The 18,134-nt window shown below is 43.3% G+C and overlaps 1 protein-coding gene across 4 annotated transcripts in view; it reads right to left on the bottom strand.

Moving 5' to 3' along the window:
* The window catches only part of RIPOR2 (RHO family interacting cell polarization regulator 2), a 131,565-nt gene that overhangs the window by 88,866 nt on the left and 24,565 nt on the right, over window positions 1-18,134 (bottom strand). For 2 of the 4 annotated variants that reach the window (XM_066623689.1, XM_066623692.1), the window contains exon 1: window positions 2,347-2,384. The exons of 1 other annotated variant lie outside the window; for it this stretch is intronic. The gene's annotated coding sequence lies outside the window, so the exon portion shown is untranslated. Of the gene's footprint in view, window positions 1-2,346; window positions 2,385-5,505; window positions 5,559-18,134 lie in introns of those variants that run through there. One more of the 4 variants, XM_066623691.1, reaches the window with a different exon arrangement.

Raw genomic sequence — 18,134 nt, 5'->3', positions numbered from 1 at the left:
TTGCTTACTGTTTTTATGACGTGAGAAACCTCATGGGGCATCATTCAGACTGGGCAAGTAGCGGGGAAATTCCAGCTGGAACGCAAGGAAGGGTTGATGTTTTCCTTTTGTATCCGACAGGAGGTGGGCATGAGCTCTTTTTCCATCTCTGATAGGAAGGAAGGAACCATTGATCACTGAACAAAGGATGGGCATTCTGATATTTTGACTGAGGGAGGGCAGGAAGAGGAAACCAAAGGGGTTCTTGCCTTATGATTGGCTGGAGAAGCCCAGAGAGGAGGAGGTGGCAGGGAAGTTGGGGGGAGAGGCAGTTCATAGCAATCACACTTGCCAAGTGCAAGGCTCCATCGTTACTTGAGAGGAAGGAGCTTCATTGAATGGGACTGCAATGGGACTACAGGTTGAGCCTCACTCACAAAACTGGGTGGCAAAAAACACACTGTAGCAAATCAATGTAAAAAACAAAGTTTCTTTGCTCCAGTGATTTAAAAACAGCCTTGCTGACCTTTGCGATGTAAGATAAGAGTCATTAAGAAGACAATTCATCCATCAGTCTTCCTCCAAGCTCTTAGAAAGAAAGGAGTTTCACTCAGCCCCTCCCTTCACCAATGCAAAGTGATCACCTTTCTTTCCCTTTTGTGCTCAGGGGGAAGGGAGGGGTCCGCTGGAGAGAGAAGGACTGATGGATTGTCAGTCAGCTGCCCCCCCATTAAGGAGGTTATTGTTAAAGACCTGTTCAGTTTTTTACACTGATTTTAAAGGGATGCATTTTTTCCCCTTCTCCAGGGATCAGCACATTCCTTCTCATTTGCAGGGGCAATTCATGTTGAGTCAAATTCGTGTATGAATAGGCTGGACTTCTGAGTAGAACTGCAAAGGATTTGGTCATCCCGGTAAGCCCTGCAGCTGCTTCTGTTCTGCTCTCCCACAGTCCGTCCCACCTCCTTGTTTACAGATGGGATGGGGACAGCAGGGGAGTATTAAAGGAGAACTCCAACACACACATGCAGCCCAGTAGCAGCCCCATTCTTTTCCATGGCTGGGTTTTAAAGGGGGCGACACGAGTCCTTTAGAGTCACAAAAGGGCGACTCGGCAAGTGCCCCCATTATGACTCGTTTTTTAGTTGAGTTGTGGGGTGAAGACGTGTGATTCGACTCGAGTCGCACCGTGCTAGGTTTTCCCATTCATGGTATATAGTACTCTCTCCCCCAGGTATACTACTTTCTGTAATGTTTATTACTATGAATAGGCCATGGGCCCATGTCCCTCAGAGGGGCATGTCAACCCCCATTTGCTCATTTGGCTGTCAACCCTCAAATCCACTGGTGGCAGTGGCAGCAGGTAATAATCTATTAAGAGGTGAGAGACAGAGAGAGCGGCATCATAGGGAAATCCCCAGCAATCTAATACCAGCACTGAGTAAATTAATTGAGCTTCGTTGCGATTTAAACTTGGGGCTTTGTAGCTTATAGTACATGTTCTTCACAAAGCTGTCAGACCTTAATGCTGAAGTTCTATGCAAATCTTAACATTTTAAGACATCAGGCTAGTAAAAGCAGTGAAGGTTATAGGTGTCATTTTAATTGCCTCCACCATTGCGTAAACCTTTATCCTAGCTAAAACTGGGTATCCAACAGAAATAAAATGTTTCTGTTCCGGATTGGCAAAGACATGGTCTATAAACTGTCTTAGCCAGCAGAGTTGCATTGAAATGGCTGTAATTGTTTTTACTTGCCCTCTGAGAATGAAATTACTAGGGCTTGCCAGCATTAAGTATCTCAGTAGCAGTTCAAAGGACTGACCAATAGCTTTAATTATTTGTAGCCTGCTGCAGCAATCATAGATATTTAGCATTAGCATTATTCTCACCAGAACATAACTTGAAACTTAACTTAACAAAATATTAGGAAACACTATGAAACCTAAGCGGATCCACTAGGTAATGTGGCTACGATCCTATTCACACTTTCCTGGGAGTAAGTCCCATTAACTATTGTGGAACTTACTTCTGAGTAAACATGCATAGGATTGGACTCTAAGTCCTTGAACGCAATAGTTCTTCCTTCTCTGTAAATGTATACAGAATTGGAATGCAAGACTTTCCTACAGCACACTGGTCTTTTCAGAAATCAGCTCTCTCAGCAAAATTATCTCATTCATTCTTATATTCACAATGTTTTTGCTTCATTATTATACAGGGAGAAGGGAGTGTTCGTCCCTGTAGCTTCCCTGAGTCTCAAGAACATTCAATCTTTTCACTATGAAGATATATCAAAAACATAATGTTCCAATACCCTTCTGTAGCATGTGATAGCAAAACAGCAGCTCTGTAAAAGGTCATTTACCTTCACATATTATATCCTCAGCTTCACCAAGCACAGCCAGATCTTCCTCATCCAGATGCATCATGGCCATGAGTAATAAGTTAAACAGCGACCAAGCTGAACACTAAAGACGCTTTCAGTGCTACAACCGAGTTATTTCCTTTCACAGACTTCCTAAACAACTTAACAGTGACAGCAGCAGGTTCCGCATCTGCACTTGAGTAACACGGCCTCATTTACATGAACGTGATAGCTTGTCTCTTCCTCCCTCCCGTGTATAGCTTTCGAGACTTGCAGAGAGTCTTACTCATTGTTCAGAAAGAAGAAAATGGATGGGAAGATGCAGAGTTTGGACTCAGAACACACACTGAATTCATTTCACAGGCCTAATCCACTTTTTAAAAGTCTCTAAAAAAATGAGTTCAGTTACATACTTAATGCACTATTTAAAGAAAGAAAGTGTAATTATGCTGATTCCAGTTTTGTAGTTGAATAGGAAAGTTTGGTCCTACTGAGTTTTGTGAAGTTCAGCAGCCTATTCTTACCAAGAGAAAAAGATCTGGTTGTATTGCCTTACTTAAAGCCATTTCACATGCTAAACATTTTTCAAGTGAAAGGCATTTTCATGTAGGAAAACGACTTGCAAACCACATGTTTGGCCACATGGTTGTCACAAATTGACCCATCAAGTGTTCATGCCAGAAAAATATGTATATGTGGATTAAACAAGTGTTACACATTGAGATATGGGCTACAAGTTGTTTCCTACATGAAGATGCAGTCCAATTCACAAAACAAAGCCTATACATGTTGATTTAAGTCACAGAATTACAGTTGTAAAAGGAAACTAGAACTTATTCTCTACTCTAAAGGGCAGGTCCTACAGGCAATAAGAATGGACTTTCAGGATAAGATTCTTTCTCGTCCAGGGGTGTCAGACATAAAGCCCATGGGCCAGATGTGGCCCACAGAAATGTTATATCTGGCCCATGTCATAACTGGGCTCTCCCAGCATCACCAGCAGCTGCTGAGCTGCGAAGTGACACATTGCCAGAAGCGGCACTGCAGAAAGGGCAGCACCGAGAGTCCAAAAATCATGCAGGCCATCCCTTCAGCAGTGCTGAGGTGTCACTGCTAAAAGGGTGGCCCAGAATATTGATGGGTTGGCTAAAGATGAGGAGAGTTCTGCTGTACTGTTAAAAATCCAATAGATGTAAGTCAGGGCTGAGTAGACCGTAGGGCGATAGTTGGCGGAGGAGAAATAAGGCCTGTACTCACAGGATGATAATGCTATTCAGCACTGAGTGCAATAGACCAGAGCACAATTCAGCTAAGAAATCACATCTGCCAGATATGAATATGTGGGGAACATGCTCCCAAATTCTGAGTGGCTTCCTTCCCCTGAGTGGCTACAGGGCCCAAATGAAGAAATGGAAGAATCATTAAATTAAAACTGTTCTTTGCTTTTCCACTTATTACTCAAATTCTTGAACTGGCATGTCTTACTAACTTTCTGAAGTGAGGTATCTAAAATCAACCTGGGCAGGCACAAAAAACACCTGGTGGAAAGTCAAACAGGTTATGGAAAATAGAGGTGTTAGGCTGAGCTAACAATGCTTATCTTGTTTGTCTGCACAGCACAAGACTGGGAGGGTTTCTACCTTTCCATTTTTACATAGACTGAGGGGTAAATACTTAGCCAAAGACACTGGTCAATCACATATTATGCCACTCCATTGTATGTACACTAATCATATCTAGAACTCAAATCCTAGTTTCAAATTCCAGAGAAACAAGAAAACTATAGTTTTGAACTGCTTGTCTACTTTCATCTTCCTTCTGGCTTCTGCTCAGCACTTCAATCTCTAGGTGTTTGGCCTTCCAAGGTGAAGCAATGGCTATAACTATGTTTGTCAACTTAGGCATTATGAAAAACTAGTTGGTACTATGGTTTACAAATCCACTTCATGCCATCGTTTCTAATTCCGGTTTGTAAACTAATCTCAAACCAGGATGTGTAAATTCAGACATTATATTTTTCTTAACCATGGTTTGGTGTGATATCTGAATTGAACCAGTGAGGCATGGCTGAAGTAAAAATTGAATCAAGCCAACATACTAGACTAAACTTCTAAAAAAGGATGCCAGGGAAGAATCCCTACACTTGAGGCTTGGTAGGAGGGTCTGCCAGTTTCCTACCTGACATATAAAATATCTTCAAAGACAAATCCTTGCCTTTCCTGCATTCATCAGAAATTCAATCACCCCACTTTTAAAGGTACCACAATAAGGCACAAAGGCAAGAAAAGTGTGTATCTTCTTCATTCTGTATTGTGCAAAGCACAATCAGTGGGTATTATTTATAAATGCGGTATATGCGCCCAGCCATTTAACACTATTCTTGAAGCACTAAAGAACGAGTTCTTGTTGGCTCTTTCCTTCTTGTGGCACACAGTTTTTCCCTTGGATTTAAATCTGTTTCCTTGCGCACTGCTTGCAAAGCACCACATCCGGATGCTTGTTCCCTTGACAGCCCTTGTTTCTTTTATTTGCAGGAATTAAAAGGCATCAAAAGGTTGTTTTCTTTCTAGAAAACAACTGTCACCTAAATGAGCACACAAACTAGCCTGGTGATGAATAATAATGACTCAACCTCCACTTCAAAGACCCTTCTGAAAAGTCTCTCAGATTGCCTCCCTATCACCAGTTAAGTGGCAGGCTCACCTGCAACATAACTGCCTGTGAAGTAACTTGAAAAAATATGCCATAGAGGGAAATGAGATGTCTTTATTTGATAACTATCTACAACTTCGTTAAGGCTAGCCTCCCTTTTTTTTCTTGGTCTATTCATTTCATCAGAGATTGTAACCAAAGAAGTGCTCAGTTCTGTTTTGTGTGTCACCCCAAGTGCTTCCTGTTTACTAGCTCCTGAGATTGAACCAAGTTTCTCTTCTCCCACACCTCTTCTTTCTGTTACAGCAATCTTGTTCTTCTTTTGTGCCACTTCAAGGGTGATGGGGAACTACTTCATACAAAGTCAAGCCACTAGTCCATCTAACGCAAGCGGGGCCTGTAGCATATATTACAAATGGGCCCCATCACTGCCCCCGCCCTGTTACGTCCCCTTGCCACCCTCATCCACCCTTCCCCTGCCCCTCTGCCAGCCCACACTGACCTTACCTGCTCCAGCACATGCTGGTCTTCTGTGTGTGCCAACAGGCTGCACCTTGAAATCGTCTGCTGTTGCAAAGAGCTTTCCAGCATGTTTGCCACAGCCAGCGCCAGCTGAACACACATTTCGCCAGTGCTGAGACACAATTGGATAGTGCCTGCAGTGAAGTTAAATTTGAACAAAATTATTTATTCATATGTTATTAATGATGTCCATAATGTTTACGTACCATGCAGCATGCAGCTCCCCCAATATGTTAACAACAGCATGCCAGTTTGTGAGATGCCAATTTCACCAGAGACAGCTTGCAAGCATTTAGTGCAGGGCTCTCAAAAACGCAGGGCCCACAGCATATGGTACTTTTGCTACCATGTTAATCCAGCCTTGAATGCAGATGTTCCATTACAATGGAATAAATAGTTGCATTCCTTTGAACTAATGATCAACAGTTATCCAGTGATTTCCATGAAAACTAAAGTGGTCCCAGTAAGAAAATGTTAAAAGAACTTTTACCCTGAAAAAAGTGTAAAGTGACAGAAAGAGTAGGATATTATTTTCAAAATTTTCTTTCTCTTGAAATTTTCTTTCCCCTTTCATCCCAAAAGAATAACTATCCTATCCAAGCCTGTATGCTCTTAACTTTTGTATTGTTATGTTAATAAGCCCATCTAGAAGGATGCTGCCTCAGGGCCCAATCCTATCCAATTTTCCAGTGCCAGTGCAACTGTTCCAGTGGGGGCATGCACTCCATCTTGTGGTGGGGCAGCAGTCACAGAGGCCGCCTTAAGGTATGGGAACATTTGTTCCCTTACCTTGGGGCTGCGTTGCTGCTGCACCGGTGCTGGAAAATTGGATAGGATTGGGCCCTATGGCAGCAGTTAGTTGGAGGTGCTTATCTCCACTTCCTCTCCTCCTCTCCTCACTCTCTGGATGGGAAAAGGAAGGGGGGACAGAGAAGGAAGTGCAGAAGATAGGAGAGTATTGTGCTAAAGCAAGATGCCCTTGTGTACCACCTCTTTCACACTCCCTTTTTCAATCTAGGGAGTGGAAAAGAAAAGACTAAGCACTCTTTGAGGTTCTCAAACTGTGGGTCACAGCCTTCCAGAGCAGCTATTTTCAATCACTTGTCAAAAAACTGTTAGTGTGCCTTTTCAGTGTGCCATTATATGAAAAAGGTTGAAAATCACTGCTTCAGAGAGTCATGAGCTGATTTTTCATGGTTCATGAAAAAGACTGCTGAGCTGGAAGAAGGCTGTGTCAGCTGGCCTTGGGTGGCCTGCTGGGGCACTATCTGACTGGCATAGTACTTGACGTGGCCAGAAGCAGCAGGGCAGACCCAGACACTATCAGAGGCCAGGGGACGTAGCCTCCACCCCCTCCCGCCAACATGAGACCCACTGGATGAGCTGCTGCTAACAGGGCTCTTGCACAGACACGTGTTGGGAAGGGGCAGAACACTGGAGTGGAAGGGCTGGGATGATAGATATGTGGGTCGCAATATATTGTCCTTTGAAAAACTGGGTCCCGGTGCTGAAAAGTTTGAGAACCACTGGACTACTACATTGCTAAGTAAGGGGGGGCAGCCTCTGGCACTCTGCTTCAGGTGTCGGGGGTCTTGGGCCGGCACTGTCAACAAGCAACATCAACCTGAGAATCTGAGGGAATGGAATACATACTGGTAATGAAAAGAAGCTTGTGATGTTAAAACAGAGAGCCACAGCTGCAATTCTAAGCACGAATAGCCGAGACTAAATTCTTTTGAAACAAACGGCATTTACATGCTCCACTTACATATTATGTGGTTGGCTACTGTGGGAAGCAAAATGCTGCATGAAATGGACATTTGGTCTAATCCCATAGGGCTTTAAAAATCGTCAGAGGATTTGGCACAGAGCAGGCTCCTTCATTTCTCCTGCCTCTTTCTCTGCAGTACTGTAATTTTCTCTGACACAGCAGGAGCTCTGTTTTGAGGACTGGGCTGGTAGCAGCCTGAATACCACAAAAACATCATGAGATACTTAAGACTTAAGCTACATGTTGGTCTTAGTGCAGAAGAGCTCACTGGTTCTGCTTGTTCCTCTTCTACATACAGGCTGAGAAAGCTAGAAGGGATCACAGGCCTGAAGACAGGAAGAGGAGCCACTGACTACCTTTTCCCACCTGTTTATCAAAAGCACACCTGAACATGTTAAGTTCTTAGACCCAATGAATCTCGGATGGTAATAGATGCCATAGATGTGAAGCAACAATTGAGAATATAGCTGTTACAGTACAGTCAATTTAACCTCCAATGAAGGTGACACCTGCAACAGACACTTGTTACTGGACCCCAGTGAATGGGCAGAGGTCATATGGGAGTAGGTGTCCCTCAGGGATACCAGAGCTAAGCTGTACAGGATTTCAAAGATAAGAAACAGCAAAATAAATTTAGCTCAGAAACAAACTGATAACCAGTGAAGCTCTTACACTACTGGAGGTATTACCAGTAGCTAACACTTATCACTAGGGGCAGTCTAAATTGGTATTTGCAAAATAACACCGCCAAAATGTGAAATTGGGCTTATAAAACTACAAAAAGAAATATCCTGCCCAATTAACAAAACAACACTGCCATGTACCTATTAAAGTGACTGCAGAGAGTCTGTGGATCGCCCTGAGTGCTTCGAAGCCCCCAACTCCCTCGGAACTCTGCTGCTTTAACTGTCTTCTGAGCAGGCTCAGAAGCTGCCAAGGAAAATGCATGGAGTCCTATGGAAAGTGAAACTGAGCCACAGTGTGCATTTACTCATGAGTAGGCAACCATGCCTTTGGTCCATTGGAGAGGGCAGGCCAAGAGGAATGCAACACCACCGGAATGGTCCAATAAACACAGGTCCCAAAAACTTGAGAAGAATGTCCTTCCCTTCAAGTTGATAAATGTATTGAACCCTATGGAAAGTGAAACTGAGCTACATGGCATGAGTTTACTTGTGAGTAAGCAAATGTTTAATGCTTCCATGCTATGTTAAAACCAGTTTGTTTCCATAGCAATTCAATGCTGTGTTCAATTCTGTTGGTTCAAGTTGCTATCTTCTCAACTTATTAATTTGGCAATGTTTTAATCTGCTTGTTTTTGGCAGCATTAGGTTCACTGTAGCTGTTCATATAACTAGCACAGTTGTTGACTATGTAGTTGTGCTCTTTTGGGGTGGGTGTGTGTGTGTGTGTGTGTGTGTGTGTGTGTGTGTGTGTGTGTGTGTGTTATTCTTGATATTATGCTTGCTGACAGCCACAGGAACATACATACCACCTGTATGACAAAATGTGATAAACGTGATATGACAAGAATTGATAAAAATGCTTTAAAATTGATTGAAATATAAATTTGGAATAAAAATATGTAACAATATGTAAAATATGTAACACCACTTTCAGCCCTTTTTTTTAAGGATAATACTGCCATCCATGAAAAAAATAAAACCGTTTTAGACTGCCTATCATCATTCTAGCTGCTGAATTCTGGGCCATCTGGCTTTGGTTTCTGAATTGCTTTCAAGGGCAACCCATGCACAGTGCAGAACAATAGTCCAACAGAGAGGCTACTGGGCTATGAACCAGAGTGGCAAAGCCTCTTTTTTTCTGGGCACAGTTTGCATTACTAGCCAAAGCTGACAGACTGAGCTCTTGGCTACAGCTTCCACCCAATAATCAAGAAGTGAACATGGATTCAGGAGGATGCAACCCAATCTGGAACAGGTGATCCTACCACATCTTCAGCTTTAGGACCACCCACTACAAGCAACTCCATCTTGTCTGATTTAAGTTTCAGTTTGTTCATCTCAACCAGTCCATTACCAAAACATGCATTCATGGTCACATATGGTTCGGATGGAAAGGAGAAATAGGGGTGGGTGACATCAGCACAATGATGACCACCCATTTGCCTCATGTAGCTGTTAAAGAGTACAGCTGCCAGAACAGATACAAATGAGACCCCACAAGAAAGTTCCCATGGGAAAGTCCCCCAGCATTACATATTAGAATCTCCCAATAAGGTGGGTGTTGAATAACACCAGCAATGCCCTGGGAGCTGGCCCAGTCCATCCTTAAGGTCAACTGAAGTGGTCACTCCAGGCAACAGATTGGTGGGCAAGGGTGACCATATCTGTCTGACTACTTGCTTTCACTGCTTCGCATTCCACTCCCTGGACTGGAAAAAGAAGAGGGATCAGAGAGGAAGAAGCAATGTGGAGGGAAAGAGAGTGCTGAGCTGGGGGGGGGGACACATAGCCTTTGGCTGGCCTTACCCAGCAGACTGGCATATAAATGATATTGAAAGTTATTGAGAGGTCCAGGTATACCAACAGATTAATGCTTCCCGATTTCTCTCCCCAATAAGACAGACAAACTAGAGTGATCAAGGTGGTATCTTCTCCAACTCTAGTGAGAAACCAGATTGAAATTGGTATAGATCAGCGATTTTCAGCTTTTTTCATCTCATGGCACACTGACAAGGTGCTAAAATTGCCAGGGATACCATCAGTACTTTGACTATTGTCAAGGCACACCATGCTGCTGGTAGGTGGCTCAAAACCCCCAATGGCCATAAATGACCATCCTCAAACTCCTGCAGCATACCCGCAGACCATCCATGGCACACCAGTGTGCCATAGCACAGTGGTTGAAAATGGCTGTCTAGATAATCAACACAATCCAGAAGTACCTGAACCTGTTCAGCCATGTTTAAAATGTAATGTATTATATTCCCTCATGATTTAACCTTCCCTTCAGTCTGCAATTCTTATGGCTTTATACTCTTTTTCTCTGACACACAGTTCTTTTCAATACACAATCTGGAATAAGGGGGATTTAATACCTTTAGAGCAAGTTGTGTCATGATTTTGCAAGACTGCATCTCCCAATCTTGGAAGCAATTTCATTCATTTCACCCACACTACTTTAGGGGTTAATGGCTTGTGAATTGCAGCTAACATATTGACTTGACTTCCAGGTAGCTCTTATGCAAAATGGCCTTTCCCTGTACTTGGTACACCCAGTCCCAACTGTGCACAGTATCCTCCAAATAATTTCAACAGTAAACTTTACTTCCGTTTTTCTGAAGCCCCAAGATAGAGGGCACATGGGAACGGAAGCTGTGGTGAGGAAAACCTTACCACAAGGATACCCACCCAGTTTGCTTTCCACTCTGATAAAGAGCTTGTAGTGCAGTACATGTACAGGAAGGGTGACTTCCAGGTTCACAGTATAGTTCCTAAAGTAGAACTGCTTCACTCTCCAGTGCTTGAGCAGCAAAACGGATGCTTAATATACTGCAAGACTCTTTAAATGTGGTGAAACAAAGGGAAATTCAGAAAGGTAGTGGTCTTTTAAACATTTATTGAAGGTGAAAGTAGAAAGTACCACACCACTGCACTCCGTACACCTAGACCGTCTTTCCCTAAGTAAGACGTACTTTTAGCAAGTCAAATGGCACAGGAAAGTGTTAGTGACAACAAAAAATGAATAGCCCAACCCTATGTATGTCTACTCAGAAGGATGTTCTGTTGTGTGCAGTGGGGTTTGTTCCCAGGGAAGTGCTACAGGATTACAGCCTGGCCCTGATTCAAAGAAACCATTCTTATTATATATAAACACATATTCACAGTCCTCTTTTACAGGGATTTTCTTGACAGTGGTTCATCCTCGGCGATTTCAATGCTAAAGTTGGTGCTGATAACAGTTCATGGCCCACTTGCTTAGGTCAGTTTGGCACTGGGAGGATGAACGAAAATGGCCAACGCCTGCTAGAGTTTTGCTGTCATCACGGTCTCTGTGTCAGCAACACGTTCTTCAACACAAAGCCCCAACATAGAGTCTCTTGGAGACATCCAAGATCAAAGCACTGGCACCAGCTCGACCTGATCCTCACCAGACGCTCCAGCCTTCCCAGCATCAAGATCACACACAGTTATCATGGTGCTGCCTGTGATACTGACCACTCCCTGGTGTGTAGCAGAGTGAAACTGCGAACAAAGCAACTGTATCACACGAAAAAGGAAGGAAGACCTCGCATTGATACCAGCAAGACCCGGGATCAGAGAAAAGTGGAGGAATTTGCACAAGCGCTTGAGGAATCTCTTCCAGGCCCGGCCGACGCAAACGCATCCAACAGATGGGAACATTTCAAGAATACCGTTTACAACACCGCCTTGTCCATATTTGGCAAGAAGACCAACAAGGCGGCAGACTGGTTTGAAACCCACTCTGAGGAGTTGACACCAGTCATTGAGGAAAAGAGGAGAGCTCAAGCAGCATACAAGGCCTGTCCCAGTGAGCACAACCTGCAGTCCTGACTGCCTCAATAAGAGCTTCTTTGTTGAGCTTTGACCACCATTATATATGCAATCCATTGTTAAGCAGAAGATTGTTAAGCGGTGGACACCTGTATTGGTAAAAATGCAAAAATGTGGAGTTGGACACAATCCTAAACAGCTGTTTTCTCTCCAGTTCATACAGTGGATGGCATTTTTTATACATTTAAAATGCAGGTGAAGAAATGAAAACAGCTGCTATGAAGAAATGAAAACAGCTGATGCTGGTTTTATGGACAGCATCTTCCTCTTTTCAACTTCAAAACAGATGCACTGATGAGAACAGAAATATAACTCAATAAAATGTTTCACAGATGAAATAAGTTTTGGGGTTGTGAGGGACAGTCAATTAAAATGTCAACTTGCAAGCAGCAGCAAAAAGGCAAATTCTCTGCTGGGGATTGTTATGAAAGAGCCTGTGTATAGAACAGTGTTGTAATGCCCTTATACAAATCAACGGCATGACTACATTTAGAATGTTCAGTTCTGGTTCCTCTATTTCAAAAAGGATATTGCAATAGAATAAGGTGCAGAAAAAGGCTAGAACACAGCTTTTCAAACTGGGGCGTTGCGACACCCCAGCCTGTGGGCCCTGGCCTCTGCCCACTTAACGGACGGGGGCAGCCAGGAGGCAGGGAGGAGGCAGCAGTGCAATCCCCAGAATCGCACCGCTCAGGGAGCTGCAGGGGCTTGGGTGCACTTACCAGAGTCTCCTGCAGCCTCCCGGGGGAGGGGGGGTGCAGGGAACTCTGCATGACCATCTGCAGGATTCCCCAGTGCTTTAGAAGTGAAAATGGAGTGCGATAACTCCACTTTCACAGCTTCGGGGAGCCCTGCAGATGCTCACGCAGGGCTCCCCACACCCCCGGGAGGCTGCAGGAGGCTCTGGTAAGTGCACCTAAGCCCCTGCAGCCCCCTGAGCAGCAAGATCCTGGGGATCACACTGCTGTCTTGCCCCCGCCCCTGCTGCCTCCCCCCTGCCTCCGCAAGGACTTACAGCAGTTTTCAAACTCCCTGAGAGTTTGAAAACCACTGGACTAGAATATTTGGGAATTTTTACCCAGTAACGTTGAAATGTAGTTAGAATTTGTAGTTAAATGTGTAGCATCATCCTTGTATGCTTGTTGGGGAGTTGCATGGGGCCCAATCTGAATTTGACCATATGTGGTTGCCCTCTGAAGCTGCTGCCCCAGAGATTTGGCCAGGGCTGCAGCTTCACTTAACTACACTCAGTGATGTCACCACTGAGTGACTCCAAGAGACACAATGCCAGTGGAGTGCCAGCTGAAGGGAATGCTGGCGATGAGTAAGTTGAAAGGAAAATAGACAAGGTAGGGGAGAGACAAACATGAAGAAGAGGAGGTTGGAGACAAGAAGGCAAGGGGTGCAGGAGATGGGGCAGTGATAAAGCCAGAAAGAGGGGAGAAAAGGATAAGAGAAGACTATAGATGGTGGGGAGAGAGATGGGGAGGGAAGAGGAAGGAAAACAAAAAACCAGAGAAAGGCAAAGATGGGAGCAGACAAGGTAGGACTAACTGAGAGGCTAGGCAGTTGGAGTGAAGGGTGGAGAGAGACCTAGTGAAGGTGGGCACTGGGACATCAGCTTGGGATCCAGGGAGAGAAGTGACAGAAAAGGCAGGCATCCATGTGACCAAAGAGGCAGAGTTAGCTGTGGGATATGGACCAGCTTCTGTCTGTAGAGGACATTTTTATCTCTCTCCAAACAAACACCAGCTGAAGCAGCAAACTGGTGCTTGAGTGCATGAGTATGCTCTAACCAAAAAATTTTTCTAAGCCCCTATGATTAGGCCTTTCCCCTTTAGGGTAGGCAGAAGGGCCCTGGGCCCTCACACCATAGCAAAAGTGGAGGAAGGCTTTAAACCTGATGTAGACTAGAACTCCCCATAACTGCTGTTTTCCCTAGGAGAAAGTTCCCAATGACACCAATAGGGGATTCCTTCCAATGGAAAATATCCATCAGGAAGGATTGATTTGGAGTGGGACTTCAAGTGGGAAGTGGAAAGTTTAATGCCTCACCCTCCTATGGTCCAGAAATGGACAAGAGTTCTGCCCAGTTGATATTTAATTAACAAACAAACAAACAAACAAAAACCACAAGCATGTAGGGTCAAACAACATGTTTAATTCAGTATGTAGTTTGATAGTGAGGACTAAGGGGAAGAAAGGACACTTTCTTCAAATATAATACAGCTTGTGATATTGTGCCATACCATTGAAATTCTTAAATTTGTTATAATATTAAGTGACAAGCAGTAGCTACATTAATATTTTACCAGATTTACTTTCAAAAATTTAGCCCCCCTTCAATTAGTCCTTCTTATATGCTCTCTCTAGAAACTTGATACCATTTAGATACCAAACCTGCAGCTTGTTCATATGTTTTCTCACTGGATAAAAATGTGCAAACAGGAAGAATTGCACTTCCAATGTAATTCATTTCTACAGCTCCGGTATCTGAACCTGTCATCAGTATTCATAATCCTCAGATAGGAAGCTCTTGTTTGCACAGCCTCATGTCCAGAGTTGTTGCAAGGATTTGAATACAAAAAGTCCCAAACGCTTCCAAAATATGACACAAGCTCAGGACATGATGTTATGACATTTACATTTCTTTTCAATGCCAGTTGGTTCAAGATTAGTCTAATTTGGCAGAGGATTCTAGATTGGATTTAGCAGTAAAAATAATTCTTTCACTGTTGTCCTTTCTTGACACCAATATGATGAACTATTCTGTGGGCCTTGCCCAACAAAATACCTCTGGACCTATGGTGAATGGAAACCTTTCGTCCTTCTAGTAAAATCCTTACTTGAGTAAAAATGGAGCTGGCCTGGTTTAGAAAATATATGCAGCCCAGTTATTAGGCCCCTATAATCTGCATATCCTCCGGAAAGGTTTAGCCTATGGCAGTGCCAGTGTGGGTGATGGGCAGGGGTTGGTAGAGTTGGCAATTTGCTGCTCCCCTCCAACTTCCTGCTTGACACATTTTCAGGTCATTTCATGACCAGACCAGTCCCTGGCAAAGCAGAAAACAATGCTACTGGCTAGCTACTGGTGTGAAATGGATTTCTTCACACTCAGCATTCTCCATTCACAGAAACATTTATGGGGTCTCTGACATTACATAGTCCTGTAACATTACACTTCTCACACAAGTAGAACACTTGTATGAGCAGCTAAACAAACAAGGTAAGAATTGCCTTCAAGAGTTTTACTTCGCTCTCTGGCTGACAGAACAAAGTTTTGTCTCACATGAATTAATAAACTATTTAAGATGTCTGCCCTTCATTCCCCCAGCATCTCAGCAAGAACAGTGCATTGGGTAAACATGCTGTATTGTGAATGTTTGCTTACATGGCTAATTTTATGTTCTCTTCTTCTTCCTGGATAACTGTTTAAGAATATTCATGAATTTTGCCACAGGCTAGTCCAGGGGTGTCCAATGTTTTTGGCAGGAGGGCCACATCATCTCTCTAACACTGTGTCGGGGGGCGGGGCGGGGAAAGAAATAATTAATTTACATTTAAAATTTGAATAAATTTACATAAGTTTACATAAATGAATATATTAATGATGAACTTATATGAATGAATGAATGAAGGTCTTGCAATAGCTCAAGGCCTATAAAAGTCCTTGCACAAAACAAGGCTGGCCTTTCCTTTGCTGCCACTACTGCATCACAGACATGAAACAGCAAGCAGTGGAGGAAGCCCTCATCCCACAGCTCACGCAAAGAGGTCAAACAGTTGGTTTCATGCTGAGAGCAGTTGTGTCGGGCCAGTGTGGGCTGCAACAAATCTCTGGAGGGCCAGAGGCTCATTGGAGACTGGGGGGCTCCCTGAGGGCCGCATTGAGAGGCCTCAAGGGCTGCATGTGGCCCCAGGGCCGGGGTTTGGGCACCCCTGGGCTAGTCAAAAGTCCTAGCCTAAACCCACATGAGCATAAAAATGCTTGGTTCTATACTTAGTGCAATCCTATGCATGTCTACTCAAAAATAAGGCCTATTCAGTTCCACAGGGTTTACTCTTCAGTAAGTGTGTTTAGGATTACAGCCTAAAGAAACAGTTTTGTTCTGCAATCTGGTAACCTGAGTGTAATTGAACCGAGCATGCCTTATGTCAGACTAAATATGTATAGGATTATGCTGTTCAGTGTTAAGAATATTTACATATTAATTTCCAACCAAAAAGTTCACAAATCTTTTTATATAGTAAAACAAACAGTTTAGGGTGTTGGCTAGAATGTCAAATAGTTGAAGGGGCCACAGTTCATTGGGAGAGTATGTACTTTGTGTGCTGGAGGTCCCAAGTTTGATTCTTGACTGTGCTGAAAAGACCTTTACCTAAAACCCTGAGAGGCATGCAGACAATACTGAATTAGATAGGCTGGCTCAATATAAGGCAGTTTCATAGGTTCAAAAAAGAAAGGGAATATGAACTTGATTTTAGGTTAGATATTATCTAACCATTGGATATAAATGGTTAGATAATATCCTTAACCATTGGATATAAATGTGTTTTAAAGTGATGGCAGCTACCCTAAGTTAGGCGCCAGGGTAAAAAACAAACAAACCATCAGATCACAACTTCCTTAGCATTAAAAACCACCCTATAACTGGCTTTGAGTACAAGCCATATGTTGACTCAAGTACAGCAGTTCCTCTATCCATGACATATGTTAAGAGCTTGTAAAATGAAATAAGAGGACCAACCATAAAGAATATCAAGTCTTCAAATTAAACTGTAGAAGTGTGCTAACTTTTCCTCATCTCAATAAAACCTTGTGTAGATGAAACAAGATGACAGGCCCCAAATACCATCAGTGAAGAACAAAGGCAGACAGTGAAGTTATACCAAAGCAATCTTCATTTCCTTCAGGCATCTAAAACTCCTAGGCTCTCCAACAGATGCTGTTTATAGCACAGCTGAAAATGGCTGAAAGTTTATATGAATGGTAATTGAGATGACAAACTTCCAACTTGGAATGTAAGGTATTTCCACCACTGGAGAAAGCAGTTGCCCTACCAGAAACTCATTACGCTATATGCATACTCCATACATTTTGTTAGAAATTCAGAAGAGCAAATTCTTGGTTTTGTTAACTATGAGAACTGATCCTTAGCCTTCCATGAAAGTGAAAGCAACTAGTTTTACATTCATAGGGATGCTGTAATTTAACTACTTAATTCAGAAGCAGACTCCCACAGTCTGGATTGAAGGCTGGATTGAGGAAGCAACTTTGCTACAACTAGGCAGATCTGGGACTGGCCAATGCCTGGATTGAAAACTGCCTGGGAACCCCACATATGATGGTTTGAGTTCCAGTATGGCAAAAAGGTAGGGTATAAATAGAAACTAAAAATAAGTGGTTAATATAGGAAAAACAAATCTTCTAGATATCATGGTTATTCCTAAAAAACCACACTTAGGAAAAGAGATGGTGTGAATCTGTGGGTGATTCATAGCCCATTTCTGAACTGTCCAGACTGTGGGGCTGCCACAGAGCCAAAAACGGCTGCCACGGTATCCTACATTTTCCCAGGCAGCTGCCACTGCCTCCTTGGGAGAAGGGGACTTTCATCTCCTTCCCTTGAGTAAGGGAAGCAGCCCCACAATAGGGCTACCCGATTCTGCAGCGGCTCTTGAGCTGGTATTGAATCCAAGAGTACCATGTCAGGCCTCACAGACCAACATGGGGTTCAGGATCCAGTGGTGTTGCGCTCCGCCGGTCCTGATTCAGGATTTCACCCTAATCAGCGCCTAAAGGGGTAAATTAAATTTGGGGGTGAATTATAGAACCCTTCCCAGTAACAGACCTGGTTCCTGTGCCCCCAGAACCAGGTCCACAACCTGATCTAATACAGATCTTAGAGCTGCACCTAGGAATGCCTAAAACTACACAACACAAGTAGGAGACAGGGCCTGAGGGACATCAGAGTAATTCCTTCAATTTTCCTTTAGCAGCACATTAACTCAGAAGATAAATACAGATCTGAATGCATGAAATAAATAAGCACAGAAACTACTATACAAAAACCCTATTTAAATTTTTTAAAAATGGTTAAAGCAAGTCAGTGCTCCTTATATTTGATGCCCACACCAACATACGTAATATTGACTAACTAGAACCGAATTAACTAACAGGCATTAGAGTTGCTGACTATAGTAGTTGGGTTTGTTTATTTGGCTAAAGTATGGGTTGGTGTTACATCTGAACCTGAGCCTGCTCACAAACCATTGTTTGTTTGGAGTTGACAAACCAAGATCTG

Source organism: Tiliqua scincoides, chromosome 4 (genome assembly GCF_035046505.1).
Source record: "Tiliqua scincoides isolate rTilSci1 chromosome 4, rTilSci1.hap2, whole genome shotgun sequence".
Taxonomy (NCBI): Eukaryota; Metazoa; Chordata; class Lepidosauria; order Squamata; family Scincidae; genus Tiliqua; species Tiliqua scincoides.
Note: the sequence above shows the minus strand (reverse complement) of the source record. Positions and strands in the feature narration are given on the sequence as shown.